General features: G+C 38.6%; 1 long non-coding RNA gene across 4 annotated transcripts in view; it reads right to left on the reverse strand.

The window, feature by feature from the left end:
* The window catches only part of LOC144295700 (uncharacterized), a 153,347-nt gene that overhangs the window by 61,803 nt on the left and 77,403 nt on the right, over nt 1-14,141 (reverse strand). For all 4 annotated transcript variants that reach the window (XR_013362785.1, XR_013362783.1, XR_013362784.1 and 1 more), the window contains exon 4: nt 10,689-10,775. This is a non-coding gene — a long non-coding RNA (uncharacterized LOC144295700). The remainder of the gene's footprint in view (nt 1-10,688; nt 10,776-14,141) is intronic.

The following is a 14,141-nucleotide window of genomic DNA, read 5'->3' on the forward strand; positions in this document are numbered from 1 at the left end:
ACTCAACTAAAAACCTTGGAACTAACTATTCAGTGAAATTGCAGTATACAAAATCAACATATAAAAACTAATTTGTTTCCTACACTCTAACAATTAAACTATCTGAAAAGGAAATTAAGAAAACAATCCCATTTACAATAGCTTCAAAAAGAATAAAATTCTTAGGAAAAAATTAATCAACATTGTAAAAGGCTTTTACACTGAAAACTACACAACAGTAACGAAAAAAATGTAAAAGATACAACTAAATGGAAAACATTTCATGTTCACAAAATGGAAGAGTTAACATTGTTAAAATGTCCATACTACTCATTGTGATCTATAGATTTAGTGTAATCCTATCAAAATCCCAGTGGCATTTTTTTTCCACAGAAATAGAAAAAAATATATATATATATCCTGCAATTCAAATGAAATCACAAATATTCCAAATAGCCAAAGGAATCTTGAGCCAAGAAGAACAAAACTGGAGGCGTCACCCTTCCTGATTTCAAAATATACTACAAAGATACAGTATTAAATCACTATGGTACTGGTATAAAAACAGACATATAGAATGATGGAAAAGAGTAGAATCTAGAAATAAACCCACACATGTATGGTCAACTGATCTTTGATAAGGGTGCCAAGAATAAACAATAGGAAAATGATGGTGTCTTCAACAAACTATGTTGGGAAACATATCCACCTACAAAAAGAAGAAGAAGAAGAAAGAAGAAAGAAGAAAGAAGAAGAAGAAGAAGAAGAAAAAGAAAAAAGAAAGAAAGAAGAAAGAAAGAAAGAAAAGAAAGAAAGAAAGAAAGAAAGAAAGAAAGAAAGAAAGAAAGAAACTGCACCCATACAAAAATCATCTCAAAGTGGATTAAAGATTTAAATATAATACCTGAATCTTTTAAACTCCTGGAAGAAAACTTGGAGGGAAAACTTCAGGACACTGATCTAGGTAATGATTTTTTTTTATTAAAGATTTTACTTATTTATTTGGGGGAGAGAGAGAGCGAGAGCGAGAGAGAGAGAGAGAGAGAGAGAGAGAGAAGGAGGGAAAGGGAGCATGATCAGGGTCGGGGGCGGAGGGAGGAGCTGACTTCCCGCTGAGCAGGGAGCCTGATGTGTGGCTCTATCCCAGGATCCTAGGATTACGACCTGAGCCATGCAGGCGCCCCTAAGCAATGAATGATTTCTTGAATATGACACCCAATGCACAACGCACAAATAACAAATGCAAAAACAGACAAGTGGAACTGCATCAAATTGGAAAGCTTCAAACTAAAAAGCGCAGCAAAGGAAACAATCAACAGTAAAAAAGGTAACCAATGGAATGGGAGAAAATATTTGCAAACCACTTGTCTAAGTGGTTAATATCCAAAATATATAAAGAACTTCAACTCAATAGCAAAAAAAACCCAAACAACTTGATTTAAAGATGCACAAGGTCTTGAGTAGATAATTCTCCAAAGAAGACATACAAATGGACGATAGGTATATTAAAAGATGTTCAACATCATTAACCATGTGGGAAATGCAAATTGAAATCACCATGAAGTATAACCTCATACCTGTTATTAATTTATTATGAAAACAAAACAACAAAAAGATATTAAGTGCTAGGGAGGTTGTGGAGAAATTGGAACTCTTGTACAGTATTGGTGGGAACATAAAATCATGCGCCTGCTATGTTAAATATTATGGCACATCCTCAAAAATTAAAAATAAAACTACCCTTTGATCTCATCCCATTTCTAGTTATATATCTAAAAGAATTGAAATCATGATCTCTCAGAAATATTTGTACTCTCACATTTGCTGCAGCATTATACACAATAGCCAAGATAGAGAAACAGACTAAATGTCCACCAACAGATGATGGATAAATAAAATGTGATATATACATACACATACATACATACATAATAATTATTATTCAGCCTTAAGAAAGCGGGGAATCCTGTCATTTGTGACAATGCTTATATATTGTGAAAGTATGATGCTAATTGAAATTAGCCAGTCACAGAAGGACAAATATTACATAATACCACTTATATGTGATATCTAAGATATTCCAACTCAATAGAAACAGAGACTGGAATGGTGACTGTCAGGAAAAGGAAAATGGGGAGTTGCTTTTTAATGACTCTAAAGTTTTAATTATACAAGTTGTGTATGTTCTGGAGATCTGCTGTACAACACTGTACCTATAGTTAACAATACTGTATTATACACTTAAAATTTTGTTCAGAGTATAGATCTTATGTTAAGTGCTCTTACCACAATTCAAAAAAGAAAAAAAGAAAAAGAAAAGAAAGAAAGAAGGAAAAATAAAAGAAAAAAAGAAGAAAAGAAAAGAAATTCTTAATTCTGGTATCCTAGGGCATGGGTGTTAGTCTTAAATTCCTTGAGTTTCTTCTCCCAAGAGGCCTTGGGGGTGGTTATGCAGAGGGAACCCCGGCAGAGTTGTCTAGGTGAAATGCCAATGATGTCTGCTTCCCCATTTCAGAATAGCAGCTTTGTTTCCCCAACCCTACTTTAGGTAATAAACCAGGATCAAGGTTCTCCTGGTCATTCTCCCTGCTTTGAAGGTAAGCAATCGTATTTGCAGCTCTGTGCATCCCCCTCTGATGATGTGCCTCTGATCTCCCACCTGTGAAACAGAAATAATAATATCTCTCTATTAAGCTGTGTATGTAAGAATACCAGAGCCTCTGTTCTCGGAGTGAGGCATGTCTCCACAGGCTTAACTGTTAGTAGATTGGCAGGGCACACAGACCCTGAACTCAACTCAACTTAATAAATGGAGTCATTGACCATGTCCCTTGTCTGAGAAGATATATATATCTTCTTGTTATATATCTTGTTAAGATATATATACCTTCTTGTTAAATCCTTGAATAAAAGGATTCATTATATATATATATATATATATATATATATATATATATTACCTGAATTATAGGTATTCACACATACACGTGTGTGTGTGTGTGTGTGTGTGTGTGTGTATTCTGGGCAAAGAAAATCAAATCAGTGTCTGGTGCGAGGGATGTGTAAAGTGTGCCTGATAGCATCTCAGTAGGAAGAACATTACTCATTACTCATTGTGACAAACCATCTTCTCACTGGGAGGTGATAATGTAGCTGTTATTACTTTTTATAATTTGGCCAAGAGATTTTTATTCAAGGATTTAACAAATTCAAAATAATGGAACATACTAATAGACTGAATTGTACATGCAGTCAATACAATCTTACTCAGAGAACTTGCATTATGTTTTTTGACATTAGGTGATATATTGAAGTAATGAAATTTTTAGTCCTTGATTTTCAATTTCAAAATATCGTTATTTTGCATTTGTGAGATTCTGTACTCACTTAGCAGAATCTCAGAATTATAAAAGAATTTTATGAATGCTAAACCCTTGCTGGTACAATTTAAATTCAAATAAAAATACATGGGATCATTTTTATTTAACAAACTGGCCATAACCAAAAGTTTCGTTTTCTATTTTTCTCCAATATTTACTGTTCTAACCTTGCACAAACCCAGAAATGAGAAGAGATGTACATTTAAACTTTAACCTCCGTTATAACAGGCAGTAAGGCTGTGAAAAACCTCTTTTGTGTATGTGTAGTAGGGAGGGGAAGGGTATTTATAGGTTTGTTGAAAATACATACTAAAAAAGAAAAATGGAAATCATACACAAAACCAGAATAATAATGTGAGCATTTGTTTAGTCAGGAACTTTAAATTTAGCACCATCACTAATAAATACTTAACTAACACACAGACACATGCACCTTTTAAATGTTTTTATTTTGGTTTAAATTGAAACCAAAATGTTAAGTACTTTAAAATGGAAACAATTCTCCCTTAAAAAGCTTTACATCTTCTCAGTAGAAAATGCTGTTTTCTCTGTGAACACATTTAACTCTTCAAAGCATTTTCAATCTATGCAATTTTATTTTATTTCTACCACCCTCCGTCAAATAAGTGAAACAATATTATCAGCCACAATTGGCCCTTCATGTGACTGAGGCAGGTAAAGAGAGAGAGGAGGGAGTAAACACATTTATTGAGGCACTGGAGTTTTTATAGCTACATATTGAAATGACATTTAATCTTCAAAACTAGCCTGTAAAGTACATATCATTTTTCTAGTTTTCAGCTAGGGAATCCCAAGCCCAGAAATCTTAAATGATTTGCTCAATATCACACAGCCAGCGGATGCTCCAACCAAGATTTAAAACCCAGGTCAGGCTAATTGTAAAATCTACTATTCCAAGCTGTCTATATTGAATGTTGAATTACAGATTACCAAAAGGGTCCAATTGCCTAGTTGAAAAGACTTAAAAGAATTCAGGCTTCCTGAATCTTAGTGCCATGCAGAGGTCGGAAAAATAAAAATGTTTAGGCAAAGATGATATGTCTCAGACTTACACTATAATAACTGTCAAGTACAAAAGAAACTTTGTTGTGATTGTGAAAGTTTATGGAGCTTCGAGGGGTTTCATGTTTGAGTCCTAAAGAATGAGTGAGCGAGACTGGTCAAAAGTTATGGGAGAACTATTACAACTTCAGTTCCCCTTATTTCTACAACAAAGTTTCACAAATTTTGGTGTACATCAGAATTGTCTAGGGAGCTTGCTAAAAATACAGATGCTGCAAAACAGCTTGTAGAAATTCAGTCTCAAGTAGCATTTCCTGAATGGTCATCTGAAGAGCCAGAATATGATGTGGGAAGAGAGGGTTCCATGAACAAGTAACTGAGGGAAATGGTGATTTGTGCAAATCCCACAAGTTGACTTTAAACCCAAAGGAGCTTAAAATTTGTGCGATCACAGGACAGAAAGGAGATGGGACCACCACAGCAGGGAAGGATCCCAGAGGCTTTAACATCTTAGAGCTGTGGAGAGAAGGAAAACCTGTGACCGACAAGCTAAAACAAGATCCGAAGCCAATAGAAATTGAATTGTGCATCAGACTGAAAGCCAGAGGCAGAAATGAAGGCTGTTTTGAGTGATGGAGAGAAGGGAGGAGGTAACCACAAGGCATAGGAAGCTGAATACTTCGGGCTCTTAATCCAGAAAATGGATTTCATGTGCTTTGAATGTGTGGGCATGCTGCATCTAGCGAGTGTAGTAGACAGTCGGTAGGGTCACCTGTGTTTTACTCTTCAGACACTCCACAGATTTCTTCAAGGTCTGGCTCAATGTTCTTTCTTGGGAAGCTTTCCCTGAATATCCTGACTGCCCTTCCCCAGGCATCCTCTCTCTTTTTTGAACTGTCTTTACTCTCAACTTTTCCAATTTTTTCTGTCTTATTTGATTAGACATTGTCTGTTATTGGATAAAAGTATTCTATGTATCATTTTTTTTGCCAGATATACTCTAAGTTTTTTGTGGGTAGAAATCATATCCTTTATTCAGTTGTCAAGTGCCATGTTATAAATCACCTCAAAATTTAGTGACTTAAAGCACCAACTATGTTGTTTCACATGGTTCTGTGGATTGACTGGGTATTGTGTTTTTAGCTTTTGTTTGTTTATTTTCTCTTGGAGATGTGGGATTTATCACAGGACCAAAATGTCCACACTAATCTATCTGTCAGTTTCATTTTCAGACAAGGATCCTAAGAGGGTTGAGGAAAACTTCTTCCTCCCTTACAGGAAGGAGTATTGAGCCTGAGGGAAGGGAGATTGACTTTGATTCTGGTTGGGGTCCATGTTTTCATTTTATAGCTCTCCCGGGGTGCCAAGCAGTTTCCTAGGGGGATCTTTGTTCTCTTCCATGGAGGCCTTCTTGCATTATGGCAGCTAGATTCTAGAAGTTCCAAGAAGCCAAAGCTGAAGTTGGAGATCTCCTGCAGATCATCCATGGAAGTTATGCAGAATCATTTTTGCCACATTTTATTTATCAAAGAGTCACAGGATCAGCCCAGAATCAAGGGGAGAGGAAATATACTCTTTCTCTTGAGAAGTTAGAAAGGTCACAGGCAGAGGAGACTGTGGAACGGGGGAGGCTCAGACCCCATGTCAATCATTCAGATGAAAGCGTATCAAAGGGTATAGTGGTTAAAGACATGGCCTTTGGAGTCAGTCAGGTGTTCAAATCTCCACCACTGCCAGATAGCTGAATTTATTTAGTGTCTCTGAGCTTGATGTAGACAATATTGGGGCTCATAACTGACAGTCAAAAAGAATTCTTGAGACATCTTTGGTGCAAAAAAGGTGGTTTTAATAAAGTACAGGGACAGGACAGAGCTGTACTGGGGGTGTGACTGGTGACTGATTATATACTTTCAATTTGGGAGGGGGTTGGGGACAGAGTAAATCTCTAAGGAATTTTGGAAGCAAGGTTTCCAGGACCTTTAGGGGGCTAGCTGTTGTTAGCTGAAAGTCATTTATTACTGCCTAATAAAACCCTAGTCATGAGACCCTTCGGATTTGCATCAGTGGGCCATATGCTTGGGGGATAATTGCTAACATGTATCTTGCAGGGTAGAGATAAAGGAAGTTTCCAAAGGAATTTTTATATGTTAAAGTAGACTTACAGGATCCTGGAGGTCAGGCTAAGGCTGTCTTTTGCCCTTAACAAAGTGTCAACATCAAGGCAGCTGAGCTCCCAAAAGAAGGTCACTACCCGTTTCAAGGACTTGTCAGTGGGCTATAGGCAGTAAGGAAATTCAATTTTTCTTCTTATGCTTTCATTTCCTACATCAAGCTTAAGTTTTCTCATCTGTAAAATGAAGCTTGTTGTGAGGGTTTAATATGACAAGCACAGTGCTTGACTCATACTCCACGTTTAACATGTGGTGGCTACTCTCATAGTGGAGTCATAGAAGATCCTCCTACAGGAAAGATAAAAGCTTCTACTGCAAAAAAACTTTAATCATTACAGACACATTATTCATTCCTTTGGCTAATAGGTTTGATGGTACTTAGAAGTCAAATTGGCTTGACTATTTACTTAAGGGTATGTTCATTCTTGGGTCTGAGAATTGTTCCCATTTTTTTTAAGACTTTATTTATTTATTCATGAGAGACACAGAGAGAGGCAGAAACACAGGTAGAGAGAGAAGCAGGCTCTCTGTGTGGAGCCTGTGGTGGGACTTGATTCCAGCACCCTGGGATCACCACCTAAGTCAAAGGCAGACACTAAATCACTGAGCCACCCAGGCGTCCCTTTTTCTTATCTTTCCTTTTTCTTTTTCTTTCTTTTTTTTTTTTTAGTGTACTCATTTTGAAAATACAAAAAAACCCCGGTGGCTTGACCAACGGTCAATTCTAACAGAAGGGGAGAGAACATAAAGATGCTAAGCATCCTTCTCAGAAGTCGGGGCACCAGTGAAGGGAGAAATAGAGAGGCTGGGCACTGAAGACACATTAATCTCCCCGAACAATTACAGTGATGAAGAAATAAGCATTGGGTGACCGGTCTGCCATCTAATTTAAAATAGTGCAGCAGAAACGCCCTTAGAAAATGTTAAAGAAATTTGAAATTTTATTGCTTTCTATTTATTTTCAGACATGATGTGGAATGAAAAGAATTGTTGCCAAAATCTGAGAATCTCTGACCTTTAGTTTCTGCCCGAGCACTTCTCACGTAAAGAGAACACACACCCGCTCGGTGAATAGAAACTCTCCTCTAAGCCTAAAATTTCATTCCTACATTCAGTTGAGTAAAAATAATCCTTGTGATGATCATAAAATTAATATAATCTCTCAGGAAATCTGTCATTGTTAAAACTGGAAATGAACCAATGAAGAAAAGGTGAAGAGAGACCCTTCTGGCTAAATTGTCTGAAACCCTCTGCAACAATGGAGAATAATAAAATACAATTAAGACTGAAAGTGACCTAAGGCTTTAAGTATCAGAGTACTTAATGGGACATGAAGACCACATAAAGGTCAGCAGCTCAGAAGTGACCCCCTGGTTATAGCACGTAGGTTAAAAAAGGTTCCAAACCTCTCTCGAATTGTAGGTAACTTCTCATTTGTAAGATGTAAATTGTTGCTCGATTTGCATTAAAATGAAATAGGATTTTTCTACTACTAGGCTGACAAAGATGACTACAAGATAACAGTTAATACTGGGAAGGGTGTGGGGGGAGACAGCTCACACTTCTGAGAAGTAATTAGCCCAGGATCTTTGAAGTAGCTCAGCAAGTTCACATATACAGCAATTTACCCTTTTTAAAAAATGATCTTGAAGAAAAGACTTAAACTTTGAAAAAAATAAGATACATGCCCCCCAAATTTCATTACAGCAACATAGATCAAAGAGCAAGGATTTTATATTGAAAAGGTGAGGCCACGGCAACTGTAAAATTTTAGAACAGTCTAAATAGCAGTAGGAGAATGGCTTAATTACAGCACACCCCAGGAAGAAAATATGCTGCCACTTAAAACTAGGTTTTAAAAGTAAAGCAGAAAGAAAATTACTCTTTTCATTAAGTACCCTGAAATAAAACATGTGGAAGATGGAGAGGCATGAAGGTAAGTTGGCACAGAGCATGTGGATCCTACTCTAAGAACTTCCAGGTAAGGAGACTTAGTTCCAAAGAGGTGTAGTGGAGACAGTGCGGATCAGAGCCTACCCCACGGGCAATAATGGGGTGCAGGGGCTCTTGAGGTGCTGGTGGGTTTGAGGTGTGGTAAAGAGGGTGGGCTTTGGACAGCAGTGTGACTAAGAGGGGTGCTATAAGCAAAGCCTCTAGCTAGGACTGTTGTCCAGCATCTCCTCCCCAAGGGGACCATGACGTATGAAGTCTCCCTCCAAGCCAGCTATGAACGCTGTAATGAATAGCTATTCCTGTCGGCAAGTCTGCTGGCTAACGCCCACTGAGAGGCATCACACTGAATAGAAATCTGATCATCCCATTTTTGTTTTTCATTCATTAAAAATGGTTTAATGGCATCTTAAGTAAAGGTCAACAGATTTCATAAGAAGACTCTAGGCTTCCTGATGGTGCAGTTTATTCTGTAATATTAGCACTGTTCTCAGAATATCCAATGAGTGTTGAATATTGATCACGAGATGCCAAACATCATTATCATCAACATGTTAAGCTGCTCTTTCCCACTGCCTATTAGGAAACCTTGGATTTAAATAATAGGGTGTTGTCTGCGACCAGTTCTACACATGTGTGTAGAAACACAGTGAAATGAAAATTCATGTACACAGCATTTTTACCACAATGCCTTCAAGACTAATGAACATGTCACCTGGATTTTATGATGAAAAGATGAGGCCACTGCAACATAAACAAACATCTCTCTTCTGAAGGGCATGGGCTGGAAGGCAGCTTTCAATATAACATATACCAATTGCACACATTCCCTGAAAAAAAAACTCTGGAGCATCCCTCAGTTAAATATGCATAAAATAATGGCTTAAAATGTTCATTTTCATATGTTAGCTTACATCCTACAAATAATGATGTTATGAGAGTCAGAGTATATCTTAATATCTAGTAAAGCTCAAGTCCCTTTGGAAGTAAGTATGGGGTAAATTTTAAATGGGAAATGCTATAGTCAAATATTATCTTTGCAGTCTCCATACAGCTCCAAAGTTGTCCTCAGTTTTGCCCCAAACCTCTTTCATGGCTGAACAACGGGTTCGTTCGGTAGTCAACAGCAATTTATTGAGGGCCTGTTATGTACCAGGCACTGAGGAGTTGATGGTGAATAGGATCCACATAGTCCCCAGCTTCCTCTAGATTACTTTCTCATGGAGATAACAGACAAACACAAATAAATGAATAAATAAAACAATTACGAAAGGTCGTATGAGAATGATGATGAAATGATGAGTTTAGGTCTGGTATTAAGTAAGGTATTAAGTACTCAACTAGGATTCTAGAAGTATTTTCTTCTTTGCCAAGTTTCACTGTGAGTATGGAAGGCTCTGATCCTAGAGGCTTTAGTCCCATATGTGGCTGAAGTTTTCACACAACGATTAGATTCATTCAATAGTTGAGTGGTCTAGTCTGAGACAAAGGGACATCTGGAAGATATATGCTGACCTGCAGAACAGGTTGTGGTGTATTGAAAATGACATAGATGTTTGTGATACCCTATGTGACTCTGTCAGGTCTAACAGAAGTTAGAACCACAATGAGGACTGGATCACAATCTTGGGGAGCAGACTGGATTCCTCTTTTAATGCTTATTGTTGAGTCTTACTATTCTATTTGTGCTGCATAATGTCAGAGGGGTCTAGGTTAGTTCTGAGGGTTCTGTCCTCTATCCTCTTAGATGAGGCCATCCCTAGCTGAGTTCAGAAATATGCCAACTCTTTTGCATGTTATTCATGTCCTTGATGCCCTTTCTCTCCCTTCTACAAACCACCTTTTCAAGAAACAGAAGTTGGCCATCTGACATAGTCTCTTTTTTAAAAAAAGATTTATTATTATTATTATTATTATTATTATTATTATTATTATTATGAAAGAGAAAAAAGAGAGGAGCACAAGTGGGAGGAGGGATAGGGGATAGGGGGACAGGGAGAGAGAGAATCTCAAGCTCAACTCTTTGCTCAGCACAGAGCCAGATATTACGACCCAGAGATCACAACCTGAGTGGAAACCAAGAGTAGGACACTTAATGACTGAGCCACCCACGGGGCCCCAGACATAGTCTTTTTGAAAGAGGGATTCTCGATCTGAAATCCTAGTGTTAACAGTAGGTAGTTACTTAGGTTTTAACAGGATGCCCGGAGGCCAGCAAAGGGGGAGTCACGATCAGCTATCAGGAAAGTCCCAGATCTGTCCTGGCAGCACTCTGAAAACAAAACCACAAGAAGCCAGATGAAACCAGACAGGTCTAAGACAAAAAAAGCTGGAAATATTTACAAAATAAGGAAGAAAATGCGTGAAACCCTGCTCCCAAGAAATCCCCACCCCAAGTGATAAATACTCCACCCCCTTGTTAACAACCTGATCAGTAAAAGGTAGAGACCTCAGCCCCAGGCACAGCCCTCCCATGAGCTCATCAGCTCTCACATCTAGAAATTGTACTCTCACTTTAATAAACTTTCCTTCCTGCACCACTCAAATGGCTGTGTCTGGTCTGTCCTTGAATTCTTTTTTGTGAGGAGACCAAGAGCCTCTGGTGACATCCTGGGCCAGGTAAAGGCCTCAGGGCGCCAGGGTTCTCTCCACACACACCCCCATCCACCCAGCACACTAGGACAAGTGGCTCTAAAGAGTGGGGAGAGTGATAAAACAAGGAGTGGAATGCAGAGGTTGATTAGAGTCACCTTGGGAAAGAGTGTGAAAGCTCAATAAGAAGATCATGTATATTCATCTGTTCCATCCTTCATTTCTCAATATTTCAGTTGATGTAAGCAGAATATCAACTATTTATGCTAGATAATTCTGAAATGTGTCTCACCACCTCCTTACACAGGAGAAATAAATAGGATCAAATAAAAAGTTCAAACATCACTGCCACTCCTTACTGGCCCACACTTGTACTAGCACAGAAGATGTTTCTAAATAGGATGGTCTCTTTTTTTTTTTAGATTTTATTTATTCATGAGAGACAGAGAGAGGGGGAGGCAGAGGAAGAGGCAGGTTCCCTGCTCCCCCTGATGCAGGGCTCTATCCCAGGACTCTGGGATCACGACCTGAGCTGAAGGCAGATGCTCAACTGACTGAGCCACTCAGACACCCCAATAGGATGGTCTTAGAACCAAGACATAACTTGTCTTTTTTTTTTTTTTAATCTATCTATGATAGTCACACAGAGAGAGAGAGAAGCAGAGACACAGACAGAGGGAGAAGCAGGCTCCATGCACCGGAAGCCTGACGTAGGATTCGATCCCGGGTCTACAGGATCGCGCCCTGGGCCAAAGGCAGGCACCAAACCGCTGCGCCACCCAGGGATCCCCAAGACATAACTTGTCTTGAGAGTGCTTGGCAATATATACTGAAAGCCTTTAAAATGTTCACATTTTGTGACAACACTGTCGTTCCCCATCTTGTAAATGGTTGCCCCCAGAACTTTGGTGTCATCCTTAATTCTTCTCTTTCCTTCAACTCATTTCTTATCTATCTGTAAATCCTTAGGCTCTTCGTTTACAAGAATCCAACCATCTTTCCTCACCTCCCCTTCCCACAGGTCATTATAATATGTCTATGGATGATTGCAACAGTCTCCTAGAGGTTCTTTCTGCTTCTACCTCTGCTCTCCATCTCATGCAGCAGTCATGTGCTTTTTTTATATAAAACTGAGATCTGGTTATTCCCTTAATATCATCCCATTTCTGGCGTACTTAACCTGTGTGATCTTGTCCTTGGCTTCCTCTCTGGATGCTCTGAACCTCCATCCCACAATTCTCTGTCTCATCCTCTCTGCCACATTCATACTATCCTCCTTGCCTCAGAGCCTTTGCACATATCATCCCCTCAGGTTGGAATGCTCTTCTTCAGACATCCACAAGACTAACATCGCTTAATTCAAAATCACCTTCAAACTTATCAAATGTCAACTTACCAGCAAAGCCTTTTATGATCACCGCAGCCTCTATCACTCTCTTCCCTTTCACTTTCTCTACTGTTTTGCTTTTATCCGTAGCCATTACCACCACCTGACATCTATAGTTGCTTATTTTCTATCTCTCCCCACTAGAATATAAGCACACACAGCAGGAACTTCAGTTTGTTTTCTGCTACATGTTCAGGACTAGTAGAGTGCCGGGCACATAGTAGGACTTCACTAAATAGTTGATGAATCAGTGAGTTGGGTTTGTGGAATTTCTTTTGATTCCCATCACTTCATTTGGTGTGCTTCTACAATCTACCTATCAGATTCTAAATTGAGGGCATGTCAAAGTCCAGAGCTCTTGGCCAAGTTTTTGTCTAACAGTAATTATAAGGGTAAGGCTTTGTGGTTTTCTAAGAATAGGAGTTGAAATTGATCCCAGAAATTCATAAAAATCACACTCTGCAGCTTTTAGATTTCTTTTTCATGCAAAACCCCCAATACATTTTGTTATTGCCTTCAGTATCAGTATGAAAGTCATTTCCTATAAAGTTTCCCTGATCCTGACCTCCCACTCCTAGATCCCCCCCAAAATGTATTTTCTGCTGTGTGTCCCATAGTCCTTCATTTTCCCCCTACCAAAGCACTTCCTGTACTTATTTTTATTCATGTTTAACTGATTCTTTCTCATGGCTGGGCCATCAGTACGATAAAGGCAGAAACCAGATTGTTCCTGTTCATCAGTATGTCTTTAGCAACAGACATGATGAAACTCCAGTCATCTTTTTCAGATGGATTAAAAACTGAATGAATGAATGAATGAATGACCAATTGGTTTCCACCTCTAGGAAGATCATGCAATGCACAACCTCCCAGTGTCCTTGCATGGTAAGTCTTGCTGTGTTATTGACCACTGCAGCCTCTTTTGGGTTGTAGAAATAGGAACATCCCTGTTATAAGATATGTAGTAGAAGGCAACAAAAGCAGCTGCAAGTATTTCCTGTTGCAGGAAAGTAACTCGGGAAATACTGCAGGCTTCGGGATGAACCACTCCAAGATCATTCTCAGTGCAGCCCAGGTACACTTTCCCTCAGAATAATATCTCCATAGTATTTTCAGATCATTGATCGGTTTGCATAGTGATGAACGTTGTGTAACTTTGGAGCTTTCTCTGTGCTTTCTAGGACATTTCAAGGCAAAGTTAAGGATAGGACTGAGAAAAAGGTGCAGAGAGTCACATGCAACCACTAAAACCAATATAATAATCCAATATAATAATCCTCACATGCATTTTCTTAGCTCAGGCTATAATATAGATCACAGAAGAATTAGGTGAGTATTTGCTGAACGTAGGCTGTGAATTAACTATACAGATTTTACTACACTAATGGAAGCAAATGTTTGTGGGTATTTATGCATATTCTTATGTACGATTCTAATTTAACCCCAATCCTATCCCCCTAAGAAACTGGTGAAAAACCTGGCCAATCATGGCTGATGGCAATTTCAATCATTTTGGGTTCTCTCGGAGGTTCTGAGTCTCTTGTTTTCACCTGTGGTGACATATTCTGATCTGCTTTGAAATATTCTCTTCCTTCCAAGTAATGTAGGGGATTCTCAATCTCACTACTGTGAAAACAATGTATTCATCAAGTTTATTTC

This window comes from Canis aureus, chromosome 24 (assembly GCF_053574225.1).
Source record: "Canis aureus isolate CA01 chromosome 24, VMU_Caureus_v.1.0, whole genome shotgun sequence".
NCBI lineage: Eukaryota > Metazoa > Chordata > Mammalia > Carnivora > Canidae > Canis > Canis aureus.